Source organism: Balaenoptera borealis (assembly GCF_965194805.1).
Source record: "Balaenoptera borealis genome assembly, chromosome: 6".
NCBI classification, from domain to species: Eukaryota; Metazoa; Chordata; class Mammalia; order Artiodactyla; family Balaenopteridae; genus Balaenoptera; species Balaenoptera borealis.
In genome coordinates, this window is record NC_138863.1 from 44987179 (window position 1) to 45014205 (window position 27027).

At 38.4% G+C, this 27027-nt stretch overlaps 1 pseudogene across 1 annotated transcript; it reads left to right on the forward strand.

The window, feature by feature from the left end:
- Window positions 1–70: 70 nt before the first annotated feature.
- On the forward strand, window positions 71–26876 carry LOC309630941 (non-histone chromosomal protein HMG-14 pseudogene; annotated as a pseudogene). Its single transcript has 3 exons — window positions 71–151; window positions 951–1005; window positions 2404–26876. The product of its transcript is annotated as a non-histone chromosomal protein HMG-14 pseudogene (transcript).
- Window positions 26877–27027: the final 151 nt, after the last annotated feature.

Consider the following 27027-nt stretch of genomic DNA (forward strand, 5'->3'; position numbering starts at 1 on the left):
AATTTGTTACGCAGCAATAGAAATGTAATACACATAGAATGTTTAAATCAACTTTTCTAGTCTTAGTATCATGAAGTGTTTAAACAATAAAAAAGCCATGATCCTCGAACACAGCTCACTTGATTTGCAGTTGGCGAAACAGGGCCACAGAGTAAGCAGCACATCTGAGGCTATACAGCTCACTAGCAATTAGAATCCCACCTCCTGTTTCTGCAGCCACTGCTTTTCCTGCTGCACTATGCTGCTTTCTATTAAACGTTGTTTTTGTTTGTTTCTGTTAGTCTGTGTGAAGCACATCCTACAACTTTATTCTGGTTTATTGAGGCTTGTCAGAAAAAAAGATGTCTTTCTTTAGCTCATCCAGGAGGTCTGCCCATGTGTGGTTCATCTGAATTCTTAACCTGCAACCTGTGGTAGCCTCCATCATGGAAATGAAGTGGCATTGGGTTAGGGAGAACCCTTTAGACTCTCCCAGACACAGCTTATTTTTAAACTTCCTACCCATTCAAGGCAATGCTCCTCTTTCCCCATAAATTCTTGGGAGCTCTTGCCCTGTTTATGTGGCCTGTCCTGGAAAACAGAACCACAGTAGGGGTCACTGAAGGGCCACTGGGTTGAAGTGATAGGAAACAAGAAAATAGAAAATATTTTTAAAATAGAAGGAAAGAAGGAAGGAAGGGAAGGAAGGGAGGAAGGGAGGGAGGGAGGGAGGAAGGGAGGGAGGAAGGAAACTACATGGGAGGAATGCAGCCTAAAATGCCAGTGACCCTTGGTGCTCACAATTGAACATATATGATTAAACATAGCGAACATCTCTCATTAGCTGTACAGCTGCTGTCAAACCTGGTGGATGCATCTTACACTGTTTTCTATGTCCATTGCCGGAGACAAGAGACAGGAACTGGAATTCTGGCTAATGCTGCTCTGGAAGTTGCTCTCTCTTTATATAGTTCATGAAGCACTGGAAGGGTTTAGCTAACAGCCTCATCATATCAGGAGACTTCAGTACTTTCTTGGCAATTCTCCTAATTCTCACATATTTTCGGCCCTTTGTCTCTTGACCTGTTCCTTGCTTAGCCTAGTAAAGTTACTGTTTTCGTTCTTTTAATGCTAGGATGAGAAAATGGAATTCTTCTCTTTCGTGTATGAGCCAAGGCATTGGGGTTGACAGGGTAAAATAGGCAACAGGGATAGAGTGAAAGATGACAGATCAACATCGACACGCAGTGGACAACCAAATATTTTTCTGTAGATTACAGTAATTTGCGGGGTGTGGGGGGGTGACTCAGGATGAAATGAGGCTTGTAAATAATTATGGTTTAAGTTATGAAGCTGTAGGTCAGACTCTTGTTCAGCTATTTGATATAAGCAAATACTAGCAGTCACATTTTATGGGGAAATGTTTCACCTGACCTAAGTACATAGGAATATTTACTGCAATTCTGAAAATAATTTGAGATTACTAAGCTTCCCCTATCCTTTTCGCTGAGAAGACACCCACCCCTCGCCTGCCCTGTTCCCACACCATCCTGCAAAAATACTTTTTTCACTTCCCAGGATCCTGAAATTTAAGAATTAAATATTTTATTCTTTGCATATTGTTTACCTAAAATTTATATAACTCAGGAATGATAACAAGTGAAGCTTTGTCAGCTATTTATACATGAAAGTGAGTCTATCCCATCATTTCCTGGAGCAGGTTTAGGTGAGGGGTGGGAGGCTAGTTTGACAGTGAGGGAAGTTATATGGTGGGAGGCACTAGGGAGGCACATGGGGGGATACACCTAGGGAAGGTCAGGCAAAGGGAAGGGGGCTCTGAAAACCAACGCAAGCTACTTGACGATTTGCCCGGCCAAGCATCAGCCTAACATGATCTTGGTCTGGCTTCTTTCCTGATCCTTGTTAGAAATGGTAGATGTCTGAACAAGCTAAAAACCTAAATAACAATTGATGTGGCACTCAAGAGCCACACATCGTTACACACTGTTTAGTAACATAAATATTATTCTGTATAGTTCCATTTATTCAAAGCTTTTAAAAGCGCACTGTATTGTCAGGTTACTTAAACGGCCCGCATGGTATTACCTTCTGGTCTGATGAGGGTATATTAATGATATGCAAATTTTGCTGTATACAGGCAATGCATATAGTTACATTTTCTGAATTTCCATATTTCGAGCAAGTTTAATTTTCAGTCAGGGCACTTTACACTGTATTTAATAACACTGTTATGATTAAAATTGGTCAATTAGTTCAACCAAATGATTAATTTAGTAGAATATTATTTCAATTTGGCTATTTTATTCTGTTGCTTAAAAAAATGTAAACAAAATTAGCCAAAACAAAACCAAAATCCCAAACAAATACTAAGCCTTCCAGTTAACTCTGTCAAAAAAATTTGAGGCATTAGAAAACAGATTATTGGGGCGGCGGGAGGAGCGGCGGCGGCCAAGCCCCCCAGCTTCGCGAAGGCTCTCGGCGCGCCGCGGCCCCCAGGCACCCGGCACGCGCCCAAGAGGAAGGTCAGCTGCGCCGAGGGGGCGGCGAAGGAGGAGCCCGAGAGGAGGTCGGCGCGGTTGTCAGCTAAACCGGCTCCTGCAAAAGTGGAAACGAAGCCAAAAAAGGCGGCAGGAAAGGATAAATCTTCCGACAAACAAGTGCAAACAAAAGGGAAAAGGGGAGCAAAGGGAAAACAGGCTGAAGTGGCTAACCAAGAGACTAAAGAAGACTTACCTGCAGAAAATGGAGAAACTAAAAATGAGGAGAGCCCAGCTTCTGATGAAGCAGGAGAGAAAGAAGCCAAGTCTAATTAATATCACACACCTGGTCCTATCAGGGGTCCCTGTTTCCCTTCTTGTACAATCCAGAGGAATATTTTTATCAACTGTTTTGTAAATGCAGGTTTTTTAGTAGCTCTAGAAACATTTTTTAAAAGGAGGGAATCCCACCTCATTCCATTTTTTTAAGTGTAAATGCTTTGTTTTAAGAGATGAAATCATTTGCTGGTTGTTTATTTTTTGGTACAACCAGAAAATAGTGGGATATTGAATATGGGAGGCTTTGATTGTCTTGGGTGTCAGCTTAACATTCCACAAATGGAGGGTAGCTTTTATATCCTATAATACAAAGCATACTAAATGGCAGTTTGGAGTCAGTTGTGCATTTAATGTCTTAAACACTTTAAATTACTTCTCTTCCGATGTTGTTTTTGGTAGAATTGTTTCCTAAAGCAAACCACTCACCCCTTGATCTTGGCTCTCCTGGGCAGAATTTTGTGCACTCTGTAACATCTTTGGTTGTGGTAGTCCAGTTCTTCTAGTAACTGTTAATGTGCTGTGAACGATTGACAATTTGAGTATGTAGTGTATATGATATTAAATTGTGAATTTGTGGGACTTATGATGTAACAGCATATCAATATTTGAAGATATTGGTACTTGATATCCTGTGAAGGAAAATTTGCCCCTAAATTTTAAGCTGGAAAGTCACTGGAATAACTGTTCAGAAAAGAATCACAACTACATGATTTTTTAGATTTTTGGTACATATGTTGAGAATTGTGTACAAATTGAAATGTCTGTGTACTGATCCTCAAAACAACCAATAAAATCTCAATTATGAAAGAAAAAAAAAACAGATTATTGGCAACAGCAATGTGAATTTTTGTGAATCCACCAAGAGTTGAAGCAATTTGATTATGATAACTTGGCTTTAAGAATTGGTTCTTAAAATATATATATATTTATAAAAATTTCCCTCTGTAATGGAGAATAACTTGTACAGTTACTGAGGATTAAAATGTCATTATACATTTGTCCAAATCCATAGAATGTACAACACCGAGTGTGAACCCTAATATAAACTACGAACTTTAGGTGATAATGTATTAATGTAGGTTCATCAGTTATAACAAATGTACCACTGTGGTGGGGAATGTAGATAATGGGGACCACTGTGCATGTGTGAGGGCAGGAGGTATATGGGAAATCTTTATACCTTCTGCTTAATTTTGCTGTGAACCTAAAACTGCTCTAAAAAATAAAGTCTACTGAAAAGAAAAGAAAGAGAAGAAGCCTGGACTTCAGAGTGTGGACTTTTCACCAGGGAGGCAGTGATAATGGAAATCTCCCCATCCCCGCCAAAAGTGATGGTATGTGAAAAATTAGCATCCTTAGTTTGAGAGAAATAAAACAGAAAAGTAATGTTTGCAGTTGATGAGGAAAGCTTAGAAATGTCTGGCTAAACTCTTTAGGTATCAAAATAGAATTCATTGATTTACTAGGTTGTCCCTCATTTATCAGTTTTACCTCATGGTCCAGATTACTAAAGATAGATGGCCACCTAGAAAAGAAAGAGAGAGTGGGAGAGAGGGAGAGAGAGAGAGAGAGATGGGCATGCATAGATTTTGGATCTGCTCTGTCTGGCTCTGCCTGGCCTCCCCCATACCTGTCAGCCTGGGGTGGACAGAAAAACCACTGCTTCTTTCATGGGGACAGGATACTCTCTTGCTGCTGGCTGCCTTGTTGAGAGGTTTGCCAGTTTCACTCCAGAACATGGACCATTTGTTTTTGTTGGTAAAGAAATTTTGAAAGAAACAAACTATGATTCCTTGATTTTGTTAAAAATAGGGTGCTTGTGGTGGTAGTTAAGTTTGGCAGTCAGGGAGGTTTGAGAACGATATGTATGTCCTGTATGTCTGGGCTAGAACCTTGCTCTCAGCTGTGCAGTGTTTGCTGAATAGGATTCAATATGTAACTGATACAAGCAAATACAGATAATCTTCAGAAACTTAAACATGTTTTTAAAGTAAAATAAGTTAGTCTTTGACCCTAGGATACTATTGAGAGTCAGATCCCAAGACCAATGTGTTTTAGCTGCAAATAGATCAGGTCTCTGAAGCTATGAATGGACAATAAAACCAATACATGCATACACACATACATATGTGCATACACGCATATATACACATCTGTATATGTTCCAGGATTAAGGATTTTAAAATAAATATGAGTTAAAGTGACAAATACATAGCTATTTCCTTGCTTAAATTCTTTTATATTCCCATTAGTTAACATAGTAAAATTGAGCATCTTTCCAGCAGGTACCCTTTTAGTACTTTAAAATAAAAATAGTTTGATTTATTAAAAATAATTTCACATAACATTTTCAGCTTTACTCTGCACAGGGAGTTTACGTTAGCATGTTTAATGTCATCCCTGTTTTGAACTCTTCAGAATTTAAAAAATACGTATCTGTCTTAGAGGCCATTATGCATCAGTTTATTTGTCTTATATAACTCATCTTAATATTTAACTTGTACTAAAATAACTTATTAAGATTATTTAATTTGCTTGGGAAGACTTATACACAACAGACTTTTTGGTCTTGATGTCTTGGCACAAAGCATCCATAGTTATTACTATTGCATAATTAAGCATACTTCCAGAAATATGACAATGTACAAATTGGAGTAATGCCAAAATTATGTGTTTAGAGATTGTCTCAGAGAATAAAAACCAGTCTTTCCCTCTAACACCAATTATCCAGTGTTCTTACACACTGAATAAATAACCAAATTGATCATCCTCAACCTTGAATTAAATTTGGAGAACTCTCATTTTTACAGGCTCATCGGGCTTTCATTTTCGTCTTTCAATGAATTTGCCTATGCTGAGCAGAGACATTTGAATCTAATAAACAATTTGTCAAGTGCATTCCCTTGCACTGGGATAGGATTTTTGTTGTTATTTAATTTTTTCTTTTAATCAGCAGCTTTGTCCTGCGTTGGTTAGGATCAGAGCTTTGACCTACTGGTTTGACCTGAAGCCTGCACAGTTTTATAATTATGATGCGCGTATCTATGCAGAGGCAAGGAGCTCATTATTGTATTTATTTTTAGAATGTATATGTAATAATCAGGTTTATGAAGAATGCAATGATTCATTGGCTACTGATAGTTTCTTTTTGTAATAAATAATAATTTATCATGATTAAATGGGATTAGGATGTTGTTGTTTCCCTAGTTTATAAAAACACAGTAAAGAAAGAAAAACAAAATAAATGTAAAATAAACTTTAATAAGTATAAGTTACTCAAAAAGCATTTAAAATAGTTCATGTGGAGTTTAAAATTGCAAAATGCTTCATTATTTATACTTTTGGGGACATTTTTTCACCAAATTGCCAAAATAAATCAGTTATTTTTGTGATATTGCAAGTATTATTGAGAATGTGTTAATATTTGGCAGCATTAAATATATAAATCAATCTTTAGCCTTAAATAAAACTAAGCAAAATGACCTTGTGAACAGATGGCTTAATAAAAGAAGAATAAGTTTTACATTTTCCTCAAATCTTTTGCCCATAGCATAATTTTTACCTGAAATTCACCCTACTTTCATATCCCAGCCTCTTATGCTTTTAACAAGTGCCAAGTCTTTTTCAAGGCCTTTCCTATATCTTTCTACTTTCTGTAATTTCCTTCTTTGAACCTCTAGTCGTTATTTGTGTACTTAAAAAATACTTTCATTAACTCTTTATCAGTTACAAAGTCTTTCAATTTTAAGCAACAGAGACTCTGATAGTGGCTTAAAAAGATAGGGTTTTATTTCTCTCACATGACACAAAATCTGGGAGGAGGTTGCTGAGGGCAATATGTCAGCATCTCAGTGATGTCAGCACCAGCATCACTGTGATTCTCTTATTCTTTCCCATTTGATTCCAAGATGGCTGCCGCAGCTCCGGGCATCACTTCAGCTTTCAGTGCAGGAAGGAGGGGAAGGGCAGCTGCTAGTCATATCTGGCTTTCCTTATATTAGAAAAGGAAAAATTTCCTAAACACACCCTACATACTCCTTACATTTCATTGGCCAGAACCGTGTCACATGGCTACATCTCCTTGTAAGGGACTTTGGGAAAGTGAGTCTTTAGCTCTTTTTATCTTTGTTGTAAAGGATAAGAGGGTTGGGAACCAAGAATAACTGTCATGGATGGTAATCTGTGTTTAGTCACTCTTGTTACCTCTGTATTGCTGATATATCTCCTACCTATAGACGTCACTCCACTATTATTTATTGAGATAAATTATTTTTGTATAAGAACCATGTACTTTTCAAAAACACTTTAAAGTTTATTAATTTATTTGGGATAAGTTAATCGAAGTTTAGGAAAAATTCATAGTATGTTGATTGAAGGTATTTAATCAATATTAATTGAATATCTATAAAACAAAATATAGTTCTGGCAATGTTCTAAGGAATCACAAGGAAGACATAGCTTCCTATGAACATTCACATAAATATTCATAAATGTGATATTCATAAGCGATTTTGATGAAGTACAGGCTATTTTTGCATTTGATCTTGTTAAGTTTCATCCTTTATGTTTCCCTCCTTTGGAAGGCCAAGAAAGAAGAAGCAATAATTAGAGGGGGTAAAGCATTCATCTCTTTTTTTCCTAAATTAATGTATGTGTAACAAAATAAAATTTTAATCCAGCAAAGTGCGTTTTAATCAATAAACAATGAACAACATAACAAAACATGTATTCAGTATTTTATTTGTAAATACAAATTTACAACTAGTCTGTATTTTGAAATAATTTATACTTTTGGGGGAATTTATTAATTTTGATGTATGAGACAGAGAAGGAAAAGAGAGGTTGATTTTTGTTTTTGTCAATCATGCAATTTAAAATTTTTTTACAACAGTTATGAAGATCTATATTTAGTCCTTTTCAAATTTCCAACAAAAGTTCCTTTCAACCTTTTTCTTTTCCAACTAATGTCCTCATGTTATATGCTTTAAATATAGGTGTTTCATTTTCAAAATGATCATTGTTTTATGTTAAATACAGAGCTGGGAAGACAATACTAATATATTTACATGTAAAGGGCCTGTTAGACATAACCATTTTTTGAATCTGTTATTGGTTCCTGCTTTCTGCTTTTTTTGGTTTTCACTTAACATTTTTCCTCTTTTCAGCACTGAAGACAGGTAGATTTGCACCAGTTGTGAAACTGGACCTCAGTGTGCTATCGTAACAAATGACCCTCAGTGGGATGCCGGGAAATGGCTGAAGTACCGGTAGCCAAGACTGGTCTGTATTTGAGCAGCAGAAGTACAAGGGGTCCTTGAGTGTGTCCTGTTGATGGACCCCCCTAACTTCTCAGGTGCTAGAAGAACTGAATGAGTTCAGTGATTCCCGAGGACTTGGGTTTCTTTCATTGAGTGTGGATGTCCCCTGGTGATTCTGAGCCACCTAAGTACTAGAATTGACCTATGTCCCCAGGGCTAGTAATGGTCCAGAGATTGAGAATCTCTGGATAATGGCAAAAGGTTTCTTCAGATTTATCTGAATCTGGATACAATGAACAGAGTTAAAGTCTTATTGACCTTGAACTTAATAGTGAGTGTAAGGGCCTCCACATTATTCCTTTTTATCTAGAACCCCTTTTGATGAAAATATTTTATTAATTCTGAAAAAGGTAAGAGACCAGAGAAAGGCTTTAAAAATTATTACAGTGAAGCCATCTGGAACTAGGTAAAGTAATAATTCCAAATGAGAGCTATAGATACATTTTTAGTCCTTAAAATGTGTCAAGGTTTTAGAAAAATATTAGGAGTAATTTGCCATTATTGGAAGTGCTTGCAAGATTAAAAGCACTTTGGTAAGTACAAAGAATGAGTTCTTTAGTTAATAAAGAGTAATTTGGTACTTTTATATGAAGACGTCAATGCACATTAGATACATTAAACATTCCAACAGGCAGCCTCTTTCCTAGATGACTGAATGGACAGAAGTTGACTCATGAAAGTTCACAGAACAAGTTGCCAACATAATTTGAATTTCAGTCTGTGACTTATTCCCAATCCAGGTAGCTACCTATGATTGTTCACCTATAAGGTACACATTTATTAATTGATCAGCCAACACTGATCCAGTAGTGACTGTGTATCAAGCACTGTAGTAGGTGCTGAGTTACTAAAGATGAGTAATATCTAGTTCTGCCTACAAGAAGTTCATAGACGTTCTGTGTTCACCTGATCATCTTGCAGCCACCCACATGGTTATCATGGAAGGGGCAGTGGCCTCCTTGGTTTTACCCTGGCCTTCAGCCTGGGAATTTGTCATGAAATACACCTGAGAAATATGTTTTAGAGCTAGACTTGCTTAGACTATTTGTGTATTGTACATAAAAATACAATTGTGCATGGATATTTGGGTGAGACCATGACTTTTTTTGATGTGAATATGTAGAAATGCCCTTTTGGAAGTTTTCAAATATTAAATTATTGGCAGATCAAATATACTATCACCTTTCTTTTAAACTTTCTTTTCTTCTTTTCATTGAAATACAAACGTTCCTCTGCTCTTGAGCCAGTTAGTTCTAAGCCAGTTGGTTCTTGCCACTGGTATGCTCCCCAGGTTGGCTTCCTCTCATAAATTTATTTTATGTTTGCTTCTGACTTTGAAGATCAAACGTTCTTAGAAAACTTCTTTTTGCTGTTCTGTGTAATAGGTAATCCAGTGATCACCTGTTAACTTCTTTGTCTTCAAGACACAGATTCCTAAATGTTAGAATGAAAGAGACCCTAGAAATGGAAACCTCTCAACTTTCATATTCCCTCAGACCCAAATTTATTCCTAAGGATGCATTATGTCTCTTTAGTTTCCATTAAAACTGGGCATGAACTTCTCAAAAGAATGAGAGAAACAGCAACAAGCAACAATCCCAAGGTAGTAATTCTTATTGCTCATCAACTTTTCATATTATATGTTGATACTATACTATATTCATAGCCCAATTAATATGGTTTTTAAAGAGATATCTGGAATAGATTGGTAGTTGCTAGAGGCAGGGGTGAAGGGAATCAAAATATACAAACTTCCAGTTATAAAATAAGTAAGTCATAATATACAGCATGGTGGCTGTAGTTAATAATACTCTATTGCATATTTAAAAGTTCTGAAGAGAGTAGATCTTAAAAGTTATCACCTCAAGAAAAAAATTCTGTAAGTATATATGGTGATGGATGTTAAATAGATTTATTGTGATGATCATTTCACAATATATACAAATATCGAATCATTATGTTGTACACCTGAAACTAGTATAACGTATGTCAATTATACCTCAAACCCCATTAAATCCACAGAAAAGTAGTGTTCAAGCAAAGATATTTGGGGTGATCTTTACCACTATGTTTCCTATTAGCAAGGATAATTAAGAGAGATGATTATATAGTTACACATGTCTCTGGAATGTGTTTTGAACTTATATTTTATTGTGAGTATTTCTTGCTGAAAATCTACAACAATTCAGATAAAATAATAAACCTTTACCATGAAGCTATGACTCCTAAAATACAGAAATTGCCCACTTTTCATGACATAGGCTTTTGCTTATTTCCTTGCTTTCTACCTCATGTTCAGGATGACCAGCATCTTCACTTGTTCTAAAGAAACATCAGCCTAAGCAGAGATGATTTCCTCCACTCCCATCCAGATGACTTGCTGTTGGTTCCCCCTTCCATGTTTGTTAGGAAGGTTAATTAAAATTTTTACTCTAAATAGTGGTAATTAAAATTTTTTCCCTTAGTTTTTGGTAGGCTGTAAAGAAGACTACTGAGGAAGCAATTAAGCAGGAATATAGTATCATGAAGCTGTGGAAAGAAAAAATGTGTACTGCTATCAAAAATAGGAACAGTTAACATTTATTCATATTCTTTAATCACAAATTTATGCTATATTTGAGTATTCTTCATGTTTGAACAGAGGATTTTGCAACTATATTTCTTTTCCTCAGTATTGAATTTCTTCCATTGAAATGATCTAACCAGTCAACAAACTTTTCTCTATAGCGTGCCTGTCTAGACATGGCTCACTTATTCCAGTGAGAAGGCAAATACACTGGACAATTTCATTTGTTTTCACTAAGCAAATGAAATTCTTCCCCTTTATGTCTCTTCAAAGTGTATATCCTTTGAGTTCAGAAGGGAGAACAATCCCCATTGTTTATTTCTTAGATTCTCAACATCATTCATTTTGAAGATAAGGGTCAGCTAGCCACCCCTGGAATCTACGCTGTGATAACTGATGCTGCTCAGGTGAAGGACCTCTTGTGACTTCATGTTGTTCGTTTATAAGGAATTCTCACGGATGTAAGAAACTGAAGTGTTTGCTTAAAATAGCCCCTTGGACTACTTTAAGTTCTCCAAGTGTTTTCTTTATTTAGGCAATATCTAGGTATTGTTCCCTTTAAGAGGGAAAGACAAACAGTGTCTTTTATACAGTTTCAGATTACTTCATGTCATACAATAAATATCAATAGTAAATAATGAAGCTATTTGACAGTTTTAAAAATTATGATTAATAATGCATTCATTCTAAAAGTATTTATTAAATGTCTTCCATGTGCCCAGACTGCCTCAGTTTGAAGATTCTAAGTATTTCTATGATCGTTAATTTCGTAGACTACTGATTATAGGCCATAGTGTAGTCTTTTCTATTTAGGATCCAAAGTAGGCAGGAGATCAGGATTTTTCTGGACTGAGGGTACAGTCCAGAGCCTCATACGTAGTGTGTGCTCAGTAGATGTTAGTTCTCTATCTCTATCCACCCCTCCACACTTTTCTTTTCTGGAAGTATAAGGGATCAACATCCCAAACCCTGAGTTTGTCATAGTGGATGTAAGCTTCATAGGGGTATAGAGCTTGTCTATTCTATTCACTTCTGTATTTCGGAACCTGGAGAATGCCTGCCACCAAGTAGGAGCTGCCTAAGTGAGTGTCCACAGGCAGCAAGGATGGCCCTCTGCAGTGCTGCTCAGGACCTGTGGAAGCAGCTCTCCACTCCCCTCCGCCCCACCTCAGTGTAAGCACCAGGTCCTCTTCTTTCTTCTCCCAGGTTCTTTGGTTGCCTCAAGGTTTACGAGGTAAAAACTACTCTTTATAGTGAGATTGGCAAGCCATGCCTCACGTTTTTCCTCAGTTTACCTCTTGTTTTCATTGCTCTCTTTTTTTTTTAATTTTTATTTATTTATGGCTGTGTTGGGTCTTCGTTTCTGTGTGAGGGCTCTCTCCAGTTGTGGCAAGCGGGGGCCACTCTTCATCACGGTGCGCGGGCCTCTCACTATCGCGGCCTCTCTTCTTGCGGAGCACAGGCTCCAGACGCGCAGGCTCAGTGGTTGTGGCCCACGGGCCCAGTGGCTCCGCGGCATGTGGGATCTTCCCAGACCAGAGCTCGAACCCGTGTCCCCTGCATTGGCAGGCAGACTCTCAACCACTGCGCCACCAGGGAAGCCCTGTCTCTGTTTTGATTAATTTATGTTTATTTCTTTAACATTGATAATATAATGGAATACTCGAGGCCCCATTCCATAGTTTTAGCTCCTAAAAAATCTTCTTCTGACTGGAGTAACAAAATTTAAATGTCTTGTTGCTCAAAGATAAAAGTTAACCATAGGGAATTGTTCTGTGCTTACACTTTGTTGGTGTTTATTTTCAGTTCATCTATTAAAGATAAGGAGGATTATAAAAGAGAAGCAGGCACCTCAAATTTAACTTTTAATCATACATTCTGTGGAATTACAGTGGTTCCAAGGGATGCATGAAAACTCTTATTACACTGTGTGGTGAGTTTTAATTACTTGCAATCCAAATATGTAGTACTTGCAAAAGAAATTCACCCTTACAAAGCTGATATCTTGGGTATACAACACTGCTTCTAACCCAGTAATATAATAGTGTGAGCACAAAATTGCACACCTGAATAGTTAAGCTATTTCCTACTATCTGTACTCTGTGGATGCTAGGTAGATGACAGCTTGGAGAATCACTCACCCATAGGTGATCTGAGAAGATATAATAGATTCTGTTTGCAATTCTTTTTTGCTATCTTAATTCTCAAGAGAGAACTGCACTGTGTACAGAGTTGCTGAGATTGTGCAGGTACTACCTGTGTGGTGATATGATAGGTGAGAATGTGTATTTCAAGCCAGGTATAAGAAGGTAGAGCATATTAGGGGATCATTACTGGTCAAGCGTTTAGTTTCTTAGCACTCAGGTCTAGAAACTTAGTAAAATGCTCCCCAAGAGATCTAAACCTCAATTTCCTTGTCTGTAAGATGGGTATAATCATCATGCTTACTTCATGGTTTACTGTGAGAATTAAATGAATTAGTATATGTAAAGTATTTAGAGGAGTGTCAGGTACTTAGCAAGTGCTCAGTGTTACCTATTATTATTGTTTATTATTATAAGTAGGTTATATTTGCTAAACTCAAGAGATGCTGGTTTCTACCACTGTTTTAATTTGCAGAGAGGCATATCCTTTCTAGGGAAAAGAATACTCCCTATTACTCCCTCTGTCCAGCACTATGTGATCTGTGATATTAAATTAGTAAATTCTAGATTATGTGGTGAGAATTAAGTGAAAGGAAAGTGAATTGGATGGCTTTAAAGGATTTTTTGAGTAAATGTGGCAAAGGCAAATGATTCTCATATCTACTATTGTGATCTTTCTCGGGCTACCAGTCAGGTAGTTCTCTTTTCCTTGGATGGTGCTGACAATCAATCTCTCTTTTCCCTCCTTCCTTCCTTCCTCCCTTCTTTCCTTCCTTCCTTCCTTCCTCCCCTGAGTAGGGGCAACTCCTTTCCAAGGAGGGTGTAATCTCCCTCAACAGCCTTTCCACCCCTAAGACAGCCTCAGATATTTCTAATTAATTATGATTAAGTATTGTATTAGCTTGCTAGGATTGCTGTAGCAAAATACCACAAACTGGGTAGCTTAGAACAGCAGAAATTTGTTTGTCTCACAGTTCTGGAGGTTAGAAGTCTGAAATCAAAATGTCAACAGGGTTGCGGCCTTCTGAAGGCTGTGAAGGAGATTCTGTTCCCTGCCTCTGTCCCAGCTTCTGGTGGTTTGCTAGCAATCTTTGGTGTTCCTTGGTTTGTAGATCTCTGCCTTCATCTTCAGGTGGCATTCTTCTTCTTGTGTGTCTATGTCCAAATTTACCCTTTTTATAAGGATACCAGTTATATTGGATTAAGGGCCTGCTCTACTCCAGTATGACCTCATCTTAATTACATTTGCAATAACCCTATTCCAAAAAAGGTCACATTTTGAGGTACTGGTGATTAGGACTTCAACATAGGAATTTTGCAGGGGCGGGGGTGCGGGGGAGGACGACAGTTCAACCCATAGCAATCATGATCCTCAGATCCCATTTTTAAATGCTCACATGCAATGGGACCTGTTCCTTGGGTTTGTGCCTTACTTAAAAATTATGTAAAGAAAAATTCACCAACCAAAAATGAATAAATGAACCCACCCACTGCCAGCCAGGGATTTTAAAGCTCAGTTGACAAGTTGATTGAGATAGGCTTCATTTCATAAGCACAGGTTCAGAAATGACATTCTCTTACATTCTTACAAGGATCTAACACCCAGTAAGTTGTAGTGTGAAAAATGAGTTCTAAAAAAAGAATGAGTAAACAGATAAAAGAGAAAAGAACCAAATTTGAAAATTTTCAGATTTTATATAATCTACTTGCTAGGAAACTATAAGAGTGCCACCCATCCTGTATTCTGTGGAATTGTTCCAATCTTACCACGAAAATCTTACATTCTGTAAACTTAACTTTCATATCTGAAAAGTTTCTGATAACTTTCATATCTTAACTTTCATATGTAGTACATGCTTAGTATGTACTAGAGTGGTAAAACAAGTTAATGGTTGATGATGACTTATATTACTACCTCTATTTTGCCTGGCACATAGTATAAAAAGTGTGGAAGGTCTACTGATGAATAACTGAAGATATTTTTAGTAGTTGCCTTTTACAGCATATAACATTTAAAAGTAAATAACCTTTAATTGGCTATTTTTTAAAAGGTAGAGATGAGATGAGTGTTTTGGTTCGATAGCCAGGCTTCCTCTGATATATGTCTGTTTTTAATAAAATTTAAATACAGATACCTTTGGAAGCACAGTTATAATGGGAAATTAACAAATTAAGTTTTTTATCCTTTTATCCAATTTATAATCTTTAACACTCATTAAAAATTACTGGAAACAAGTGCTTTTTTTTCCTGAGGAGACGTCTTACTCTGAGACATCTTACTATATAACACAGGCAAGTTTTAGTATTTTTGATGTTTGATACCTATCACCTAAAACAGTATATCTGAAAACTATGCAACATTTTTCTCACTAGTAATAATAGTCTGGAGAATCTCACAAAGCAGTAAAACCCTATTAAGTCATAGCTCCTACATGGACTACTAATTTCTAAACCTCTGTACTTTTTGGTTTGAACTGAAAACAGTATTTTGAGACCAAGCTTGTATTTTCATAAACAGTTTAACTAAATTAAATTTCAAAAGGTTGGATTCCACTTTTTTGAGGGCTTCTATGACACTGTATACTAGATATAGTATCTAAGGCTTCTACGATACTAGAAAACTTTGAATTTTTCACCTTTTGATTCATGATTTTATTCTTGTGGTCACTGATTAGTAGGGCAAACACAAACTCAAGATATTCTTATGCTCACAATAAAAGACAAGTTTTCAGAATCAGTTCAGATCTTAATTTATTTCTATTTGTTGGAATAGATTTCATTCCTTTTATGAAGGCAAAAAGCCATCGAAATACACTTCTTCAGAAATGCTAGCAACATCACAGGTACTGATGAAAAATCCGAAGGATTATTAGTCCTTTTCTTTGAATTATACACAGCATTTTAATTAAATTATGTAATTAACATTAACAAATTAATTAACATTGCCTTAATTTTCCATTCAGCTCTATCAGTGGTAACTAAAAGCACCAATTTTATGTCTAGTTATAGCCAAGGAATATCAACAAAACACTGAGTTTTAACAAGCCCTGAAAATGGTTCTGATACAACAGTAATTTTGAGGATAGCAAAAGCCATTTTCACCCTATTTCTTTTTCCTTGCTCACAGAATCCCTATTTAGATATTAGTTGGAGATCCAATGATCTCAGGGAAAGTGGTTCTAGTTTCTGGCCTAGGAGTGAGCAGGAAACCCAGTTCTGACCAATGGAGTATAAGGGGCAATTCCCTAGGGGTCTCCTGTGGAATATTTTCCTCTCTGATAAGAGACAGGGTACTCAGAGAAGCTCTCTGCCCTGTACCACTAGCTACATCTGTTCTTGAACATGGTCATGGGAGGACATGACGCTTGGGACTCCTCCAACAATCTTGCCAGCCAGAAAAGTCCAAGAGACTCTCAGAGACTCTAAACCTGACATCATAGGGCTGCTGAGCCAACATACCTGCAACAACCTTTCTCCAAACTGTAGGGGGGAAAAAACCTCATTTATTTAAGCCACTATTGGGTAGTATTCTGAGTATTTTGACTTGGCAGCTGAAAGCATTACTAACTGATATAACCAGGCATTTGTAACATATAGTACATTACCAAAGCATACACATGGGATTCTTAATGGCATCCATTTGCCCATTCATTCATTCATTCCATCAACAAACATTTCTTAAGCAGCTGCCATGTGATAATCACTGTGCTAGACACCAGAAACACAATGTTAAGCAAGACAGACACGTCTTCCTGTAGTTTGGGTGAAATGGCATGAGTTATTCAACTCGGTGGCTAACGTATAAACCCCCCTTCTCACCCCTGCTTTTAGGACAGGTTGTGGGTATGTGTTTTACACCCCACTTCCTGTTTGTGAAGTTATCCAGGAAGTTTGGCCAGACAGCACTACCCAATTCCTTAAAAGATCAGGAGGAAGCTTGGTCCAAAATTTTTCAACAATTTCTAACCCCTAAATTAGGACTTTAATATGTAAACATGAAGATTTAAAGGAGGAATGATTGAAGACAATGAAATTATAGAGGATGGAGATCAAGTGAGCATGAACTTGAGAACGTTTGGGGACTCTAATCAGGGTTCTTTTCTGAAAGTTTGAAAATGAACTTTTAAGGCAAATAAAATACTGAGTGTAAGCAAATGGAATATTTTTTCAGATAGGGAGTGATGATAAATTCATGTTACAAAATCAAAACACAGATTGAGGAAATGTGGAGATCAGTGAAGAGATGGCTCTAACAGGTTTCTAAGGTGTCTGTCTCTAGGTTCTGATGAAGTAAGTGACATTTGAGGCTCACCATGTACCAGGCACTAGGTCTGTTGCATCTCATTTATGCCCTACATTGACTATGGAAAGAGACATTACTGTCTCCATTTTACCAAAAAGGAAGCTGAGGTCCAGAGAGTTAGGTAACCTCATCACATAGTTAATAAGAAGTAGAGTTGATTGAACTCAGGTTTGTCTAGTGTGGAACAGGGTGTCCTCCTGCTATGCCTTACTACTTCCTTAAAGACAAAGAGGCAAGCCACTATCATCTTCTACAAATTATCCTTTTGTCCCAAAGTTGGAGACTGAATCTTGGATCCATGGACCATTAGGTTAATTCCATCTGGCATTTAGAGTCTTGTTCTTGGGAATAGTTTAAAAAAGTGTCTAACTTCTTAACAGCAGAGCTAGCAATTAAAATTTAAGTTCAAAGGATCTGGACTAAATATCAGAAGGATCTTCTTTCCTCTTTTAATTTCAAAATAAATGGATTTCAGTAGAGACGTTTCCTTTCCCTTGAGGAGGTGATAGTTATACAGGGATAATTTGAACAGTAGTTATACCCAGAGTTGACCTGGACATATATAGACAAAGGGAAATTTATCAGAGATGTTTTGACCAGTAATCCTTATAAACACCCCAGAAATGGTTACCCACTCTTTTGTTTGTTGAGCCATCAGTTTATATATAAGGCTAGACTTTCAGATTTAGTTGTGTAAGCCTAACTGTCTTTTTACAGACATGAAAGTATTTTGAACTGGAAGTATCAAAACAACTATTTTGATCTTTTTCTACAGGAAGATAATAGCTACTTAATTTGACCAAAAGGCATAGTTAGGGAACTTCTGGGACTTTTGTCCCATGGGGGTCTTTATATACTATTATGGTTTGCAAAGTAGTTTGGAACAAATAGCATTGATGAGCCAAGCAGTCTCTGAAATAGTGAACAGGAGAAATCAGGAGAGTTGTCATATATTGGGTGGGCCAAAAAGTGCCTTCGGTTTTTTTAAGTAAAATAAAAGACACATTTTTCATTTTCACCAAGAACTTTATTTAACAACGTATTCACCCTTTTGTTCCACTACCTTCTGCCATTTTTCAGGTAACATCATAATTCCTTCTTCCCAAAACTTTTTATCTTTTTGAGCAAAGAACTGTTCCAGGTGCCTTTTGCAGTCTTCCAGGGAATTGAAATTTTTTCCATTAAGAGAATTTTCTAAAGACCGAAATAAATGGAAATGCGAAGGTGCAATGTCTGGTGAATACGGCGGATGAATCAGAACTTCCCAGCCAAGCTGTGACAGTGTTTGTCTGGTCATCAAAGAAACATGCGGTCTTGCGTTATCCTGATGGAAGATTATGTGTTTTCTGTTGACTAATTCTGGATGCTTTTCGTCGAGTGCCACTTTCAGTTGGTCTAATTGGGAGCAGTACTTGTTGGAATTAAACGTTTCGTTTTCCTGAAGGAGCTCGTAATAGAGGACTCCCGTCCAATCCCACCATATACACAACATCACCTTCTTTGGATGAAAACCGGCCTTTGGTGTGGTTGGTGGTGGTTCATTTTGCTTGCCCATGATCTCTTCCGTTCCACATTATTGTACAGTATCCACTTTTCATCTCCCGTCACAATTTGTTTTTAAAATGGAATGTTTTCATTACGTTTAAGTAGAGAATCGCATGCGGAAATACGGTCAAGAAGTTTTTTCTCGCTTAACTTATGTGGAACCCAAGCATCAAAGCGATTCACATAACCAAGCTGGTGCAAATGATTTTCAAAGCTTGATATGGATGTTTTGAGTATGTCAGCTATCTCCCGTGTGGTATAACGTTGATTGTTCTCAATTATTGTTTCGTTTGATCGCTATCAACTTCAACTGGTCTACCCGACTGTGGAGCATCGTCCAGCGAGAAATCTCCAGCACGAAACTTCACAGACCACTTTTGACACGTTCCATCAGTCACAGCACCTTCTCCATACACTGCACAAATCTTTTTTTGCATTTCAGTTGTGTTTTTATCTTTCTTGAAACAATAAAGCATAATATGCCAAAAATGTTGCTTTTTTTCTTCCATCTTCAATATTAAAATGGCTACACAAAAATTCACCAATTTTGATGTCTTTTTTTAAAATGCACGCTGATATGACAGCTGTCACATACAATCTAACAAAATTGTTTCGAATGAAGTTAACGACAATTAAGCGCTACTTTATCCATCTTACGGAAAAAAACCGAATGAACCTTTTGGCCCACCCAATACTTTTACTTTAAAAAGTGTGAACAGTTTGAAAGAGAAAATATGCCAGATTTTCCCTGGGGCCATATAGCACAATCAAATAAAGATAAATACCAATGTAATATAATTCATGAGATTTCAGTGAGGAATTATTTCCTAAGTATTTATTCACCAGCTTAGTATAAACTCACAATAGGTAAATGAATACACTTAATTTGCTATGATTACAGTCTTGTTTGAGCTGGTCAACTGCTTAATGAGACTTTTTTTTTCAGTAGACTGAAGAGATTCCTATGACACAAATATGAACCTTTCCTAAACCATTTTATCCTTATTGTTTGACCTTAGCGTAGATGGTCCACCCTCTGAAGAGCTGACACAATTAATCATCATTCTATGTCAGTCCACTTTACCTTAAAGGGCAATCGATTGCTCATACGAAGAAAAACAAATTAGACATGTCTAAGTAATCGGTACTAAGAAGAAACAACTAAACTCATTTAATGATACCTAGATCCTCATAAACTGATAATTGTAGCCTAGGTGTTTTTCATTTGCAGTTTTAAATTAGTCAAAACATTAGTGTCTTCTAATGTGACTTCTTAGGGATGCATCTTAATGCTAAGAACACAAAGTAAATTACTATAAGTACATACCTTGTGACCACAAGAAATGGGATGCTGAGCTTGCCACAGCACAGTAATTGGCCATTAATGTCTATCAGAAGGAAAGGGTGGGGATGGAAAAGGGAAGACTCACAGTCAGTGTTGATGGAGGGTCAGGTGAAACTAAGAAAACAATCCTTGAAGAAGCTGAAGTCAGCCTAAGCTGGACTTCCAAAATCAAATGAAAACTAAAAGTTCAAGGACACATTCTTTGAGAGTGATAGCCTTGAAAATATTTTTGTCCACCAGTTCTAGCAGCATATTTTATGTATTTTTGAAAACCAGTCTTCACATGTAAATGCAATGGTCTTCAGGAAGCAAAACTTCAAATACCCATTGTTACATTTCAGATAGCTGATGGACTAAACAATTCAAAAAAAAAATTAATTAAGTGCAGAGCACCAAAAGAGTTACCAAACCAAGGTCTCTTACTTGGTGATACTATTTTCTAGCTTATGAATATTTGGGCCTAGTAGATAAACAAAGTAGTCTAAAAATAAACGAGGATCATATGTTCCTTTAATGAATACCTCAAAATTCCCCAGAGGTATAATAATGAAATCAATTCAAGTGTAATATCAAAGATAGAAAACTATCATCCATTTTCCTCTTAAAAAACAATACCATATATGTGGCAGAAAAATTTATTGAGGTTTATTTTAAACGCATTATTGCAACTCAGATTTTTTAAAAGCTTAATTAATTAGTATTTTATGGATCATTGTCCTTGAAGATAATTTACAGTTAGTCCTGTTCAAAGGTTGAAGTGGCATAAACTGATAAAAGGAAACCTTCCTGTGGGTGAAGGAATTAAACCACAGAAAGTTTAATCTTTTTGTTTCTGGATATATAGGAAATACATGCTCATTATAAAAGTATGTAAGTAATTACATGCTCATTATATGGAAAATTATTGAGAGGAAAATAAAAATCACTAAAGCTAACTACTGTATTGAATCGCAGACAATTTTGATGAATTTGATCTCAGAGATCAACTAAAGCACTCATTTACAAATAAGAAAACAGACCTTAGATAGAGGTAAAGTAAGTTGCCCAAGGACACAAAGCTGCTTATTAGCAAAGATGGAACTTTGTCTCCTGATGTCTAATCTGAACCTTGTTTCTGATATACCATGCTGCCCACTCTCTTTCTCCCTGCTCTTTTGTTCACTTTTATCTTCAGCCCCTTAAGTTCTCCTTAACCCAGTCCCCTTTCCAAACCCATAATATCCTTCATTACAAGCCCCCATCACTCAAAACTTTTCCTGCTTCCAGAGGGACATGTACAGTGTGTGTGTGTGTGTGTGTACATAGGCAATGGACTTCTGGGATTGACTTGATGTATGACCTCCATGATCAAAAACCTTCTGCAGTTATTAGAGGATTAAGAAAACATCAAAGCACATTGTAGACTAAAGAGACCTATGCAAATATTAATTATTATTCTCCTAGGTAGAACATTTTATAAATATGAAAAATTATTCTCAAAAATACATTTCTTCTGCCACTATAGAAAAACCCCAATCTCCTATACCTGATACTGAATCTGTATCTATGTTGCTTTCCAAGTAGCTTAAAAATAACCTCTTTAATCATGTAAAATCTATACTGATTAAGCCCCCTTTTACAATTCTATTTCCCTTTACAGTTCCAAGAAATTCCTTTAGACTATTTTTGAGATAACATTTTTATAAAGCCCTGACTTTCAATACTGATTACAAAATTCAGCAGTACGCAGTCTAAAAATAAAAACGGAAACCCCCCCCCAAATATTTTATTTTTATTTTAGTCTCCCCTTTTCATACCTAAAAGTATAAAACTGAGCTTTTCACCAACCTATTTAATGTTATTTTATCCATCTTATAGCCACACAGTGCTCTGAAAGGGGGGCTGTACTCTCAGCTGGACTTGGGCAGTGGGCACCATGCGAAAGAATTCCAACAGCTCCTGGTATTAGGTGGTTCACACCCCACCAAAGAGATGGAATTACCCCCAATTCATCCCCCCCCCCACAGTTTTACAGTGGCCTCCACCATCAATGCTTAGTTCTAAGTCCCTACGGGTGCCCGAGTCCCTGTCATCTCTAAGGGAGCCAACAGGAAGAAAAAGCCCTATTTATGCTTATTGGCATCACCTGCGTTGTCCCAAGCTTATTAGGTGGTGACGGGAAGAATAACAAAGTGGAAAGAGCAAGGGCTTTACAATCAGTCGAGTCTAGGCTTGAACCCTAGCTCTACCCCTAACTGAGTGACCTTAGGTGAGTTATTTAACCTCTCCGAGTCTCCAGTTTCTGTATGTGTACAATGGGGATAATAATAGTATTACTTCATAGGGGTGTTGTGAAGATGAGACAAGATAATATCTCATAAGCCCCTTGTTTAATATCTGCCACAGTGCTCCACATACATGGTGCCTTTTGTTATAGATGCAGCTCAATGCAGGTAACAATGCAGTAAAACTTCTGGCAGACATCCTTGGGAGGACCTTCTTATTGTATTTTTAATTATCCTTAAATGATGAAATAATAACTCTAGTCAGTATTTTCTAATTGCATCGAAGAAGAGGGCTGTGTTCAGGGCACATGATAAAGGTCTTCTTTATCATATTAGGGTCTTCCTTATTACGGGGTCTGTGTGTGCACAAATTCAAGGGACCCAAGATGAGGGATACCATTAGTCAGGATTTTATGGCTGTGAGACACCATTATCTTTTACTATGCTGCACTCATAATTGACATGTTGTAACAATTGGGCATCTTATGAAACTCTTAGGGAACAAATTAACAGTATGGAAGTAGTATTTACTGAAATAAAAACAAACAAAATAGAAGAGCAGGACAATGATCACATCAGTAAAAGATTGGAGTGAGGAGGGAGCTGGAAAACAGGGACTCTTGCACTGGACACATGGACTATGTCACAAAGGGAACATTCAGGAACTCTGAAATTTTTGCTAGGAGTCCAGAATGAAAGCTTCATGCATAAGTGTATGGCCAGCTTAGTGGGAATCATCTTCAAGGTGCTGCTTAGAAACAGGGATGCAGTGTGGAGTGTCTGAGACAGATGATTAAGGATATGAGCGTGTGTGACCCGGGAACTCTGCTCAGATGGGTGAGGCCCTCTGTGCTGTGAGGGGCTTGCAAGCAAATGGTGCAATTGAAACGGGCACCAGGAAGATCAATTAAAATGACTGAATACCAGAGAAATCCATCCCTATTTTTTTAGCCTGAGGAAGGCAAGGCTGGGTAAGGCCAATCAAGGTTTGGAGAATGTGAAGGGAATATTGTGGTGATGCTGAGTGTCTGTCTTCTGTTTCTAAAGACAGCATACAAGAGAACGGGCCTTACATTGTAACGTGAGAGAATTAGATTAGACAGCAAAAGAAACTACCTATGGCAAAAGTTGAGAGACTGAAACATTTACTAAATGAAATTTGTATGTTTTTTCTGGCTGCACATGGAGAAACTAAACAGTAAATTTGGTGCCATGATTTTTGAGTTTTCAGTGAGTGTGATGGACAAGATGTCTCTTTTCCTCTTTCCAAATTCTCTTTCTTTTTTTAAGATTTTCTGTCTACATTTATCCCAATGACTACTACTACTGAAAAATGGCAAACTTTCCATATATGAATACATTTATTTTTTTAAGAAATTGAGGTAAACTTCACATAACATAAAATTCACCATTTGAAAGTATACATTTCAGTAATTTTTAGTACATGCACAATGTTGTACAACCATCACCACTGTCTAGTTCCAGAACATTTTCATCACCCCAGAAGGAAACCCCACACCCATTAAGCAGTCTCTACCCATTCTCCTCTTCCCCAAACCCCAGCGCCTGACAACCACTCATATGCTTTCTGTCTCTATGGATTTGCCTTAGGAATATATTTCTTTTGGAATCTTCTGATTCTGCATTTAATTTTACAACTAGAGGCTGCAGACTACTGAGTGTATCTCTGTGTGTGTATGAGAGAGACAGAGAGAGAGGGAAATGGAGAGAAAGGGAGAGAGAGATGAGAGGTCAGCATTCATGAGAACCTTTGCAAGGTCAAATCTATTTGAAATATTCAAACAAAATGCAAATGTAGAGGATACTTATTTTTTAATTAGATGTCCATAACTTAAATTAGATGTCTGAAGGTAAATTTCTCAAGGATCCAGTCAATTACAGGTTGGAGAATTGTCAAACAGTTCTTGAGATATGCCTGCAGCATTGAGAAAGGCTTTTGAATGGCAACGTGGCTTCATCACTCCTATGTTAGGCTAAAAACTTTCAAACCCGACAGAAGCTCTGTCCTGGATCTGAGCTCTTCCTGTAATAGCTGATGATAACCCGATTATTTTTCTTTAGAGCAGTGTAGTGGTGACCATTGCTTAATCCGCATTTATTTGTCCTGGTGAGCACATCAGATACAGCAGAGGAAACTTAGGATGCCTGACAGGTAAGTGAAAAAGCAACTTAAAAATAAAATAATAAACCTCTTTTATTTTGCAACCATAAATACTTATTAATTTTAAATTAAAATGCACATTTTGTTCTGGCTGGAATTTTTTAAAAGTTAGTTAACCTATTTAACTTAAAAACTTGGAGAATGGACTAGAAAATGGCTTTTAGGACATCTTTTTTTTTGTAAACTGATTTAAAACTTGCATGGCTTCCTTAGTTATGATTACATTGACGGGAAGGTTGTGTTGTCTGAGTTCTGGAAAAAATACATATGACTTTTGAAAGTAATCTTAATTTTCAGCCAGTCAAGTAATTCCTCAGAAGGAAGAATAGCCAGTTGGGTCTTGTGATTTAAGAGGTGCTTTGTAATCTAGACTGTCAAGGCCAGGAGATTACTGTCATTTTGCATTTTGTGCGTATTTTGAGGATTTTTTAATTCCATTTTCATTTTCAATTCCTTTCCATTTTATAAGCCCCAACAAATATATCTTGACTTTTCCCATTAATAAGGACTTAGGATTCCCCTGCCAAAGCGCAAACACATTACTAGTTTTGGTGTTATGGATCTTGCTTGTTTTCTTTCCAAATTTTCTTTTCCACAAGCTTCACTATAGTCTCCCACCTGTTCTTTTTGCCACCATTCTCTCAGTTTTGGCTTCTGAGGACTCTTTGGTGACAATGGAAAACAGAGTCTCCACATTACATTTCGAGATATGCATGACTTAGCTACTATTCCCACAAACATTTCTCAGACAGTGTGGACCGGAAGTAATTTTTTTTTAACCAACTGAATCTCCTTTAAGCTACCTGGAAGTTGGGGGCAGCACAGCACTCCCCTTATGGCAAGTAAAAATTAATGTAAAGCACTTGGAAGTCCTTGTTGCTGAGATATTCTGTGGCAAATATCATTATCTTTTGTGCCTTGCTTGAGGACCTATCCACAAAATTCATCTCCAGTAAGCGATTGCCATAAGGTGGAGGAGTTTGATTCCTCTGTTCCCTCCTTCTGCAGGTGCCTCATATGAGTGTGCCTTGGTTTACTTCTCAAGGACATGTGGATACATGACCCTGTTCTCCAACTTCAGACAACAAACCAAATTTCTCCAGGAGAGAAGAGAAAGGACTTGAAAGTGCTGTGAAAGAAAGGAAAAAAAAGAAGGCTTGAAAAGGATAAAGGCAGTTAACAGCAGTACCTAAACTGTAAATCCCCTATCTCTGACCTCCAGACCACATCCCAACTGAATCCAGCTGCACCCCGCCCCTCGAACTCTGTGGCTCCTGATTGCCAGTCTAGATACAGGGCATATATTCCCGTGTGTCTCCTTTCACTACTGGGTGTCAGTCCGGCCTGTGCTCAGCGTGTGGAATCTCGTTGGAGTTTCAATGTGTAGGATCCAGTCCCCCGGTTTTGAGGAGATTGAGAAGGGTAAGGTAACCAGGGGGGCTATAGGGACTCCAGAGGTTCTGGCACAGAGGTGGTAGGGGTGGAGGTGGAAAAGTCAAGTAAGGTTCAAGTCTGGTCTTCTTCACAGTCGTTCACTCGCCCCTCCAGGAGGCCACCGAATGGCTTTATCTGGACAGGGACACAACTGGGATAACCGGTATTCCTGGTAACTGCCTGTGCGATACTAAGCCACTTGGGAGGAGAGGTGGGGAAGGGACGCGTGGGTGCGGGCGAGGGCCAGAGAGCGCTGAGAGAGAAGGATGGTTGGTAAAGGAAACGCTTGGGCTGCTTCCTCCTGGTTGCATCTTCAGGAAGGATTTGGAGACCCTAGCTCTGGGCTAGAGCTGGGTGCTCGAGTCGCTGCGGGACTTAACCTTTCCAAGGCTCCGTTTACTCCTCTGAAGAGGGCTGAACTCTGATCTTTGCGCCCCTTCCTGCCCTTTGATTCTGGCTCTTTGAGGGAAGCCCCGCTATGCAGTCCTGGGAAGAAAAGACATTCTCTGCCGCAGGCGGGCCGGAATGGGAAGGCCAGGAAAGCGGCCACTGTGACACGGATTATATTTATTTAGATACCTATATTAAAAATGATTTTCGTTAACAAAACAAAACAAAAAGGATGTTCCCCCACCCCCAAGCCCGGGCTGGCGCTTTGCACGACGACCGTCGGCGGCCGCCCTCTCCCCGACTGGCCAGGCAGCTGGTGCGAAGAAGCGCGGCTCGGCCCCGGGCTTGCCGCTCGCCTCTCCCCGCCGCCCCGCCGGCTCGGCGCGCGGTCCTGCCCTTCCCGGCCGCCCGACCTCCCCGGTCTCTAATCGCGGCCTCCCGGAGGGCGGAAAACCCGGCGAGCAGAGTTCATCCGGCGACTGTCCCCGCAGGCGCGCGGGTTGCTCGCGGCCAGTCGGACCCTTGCGCCGCGGGCGGGTGGCGACTCCTGGGAAGGGCGTGGAGGGCGGCAAGGCCCCTGACCTCGCGCTGCGGGGACGCCCAGATGGCCCAAAGAGGGAGGGGCGGCCCGAGCGGCGGCGGCCGGAGCTCCGCCCCAGGCCTCGTATAAGGGCCGGCCTGAGCCGGGCCCGAGGCGGCGGCGGCGGCGGCGGCGGCACC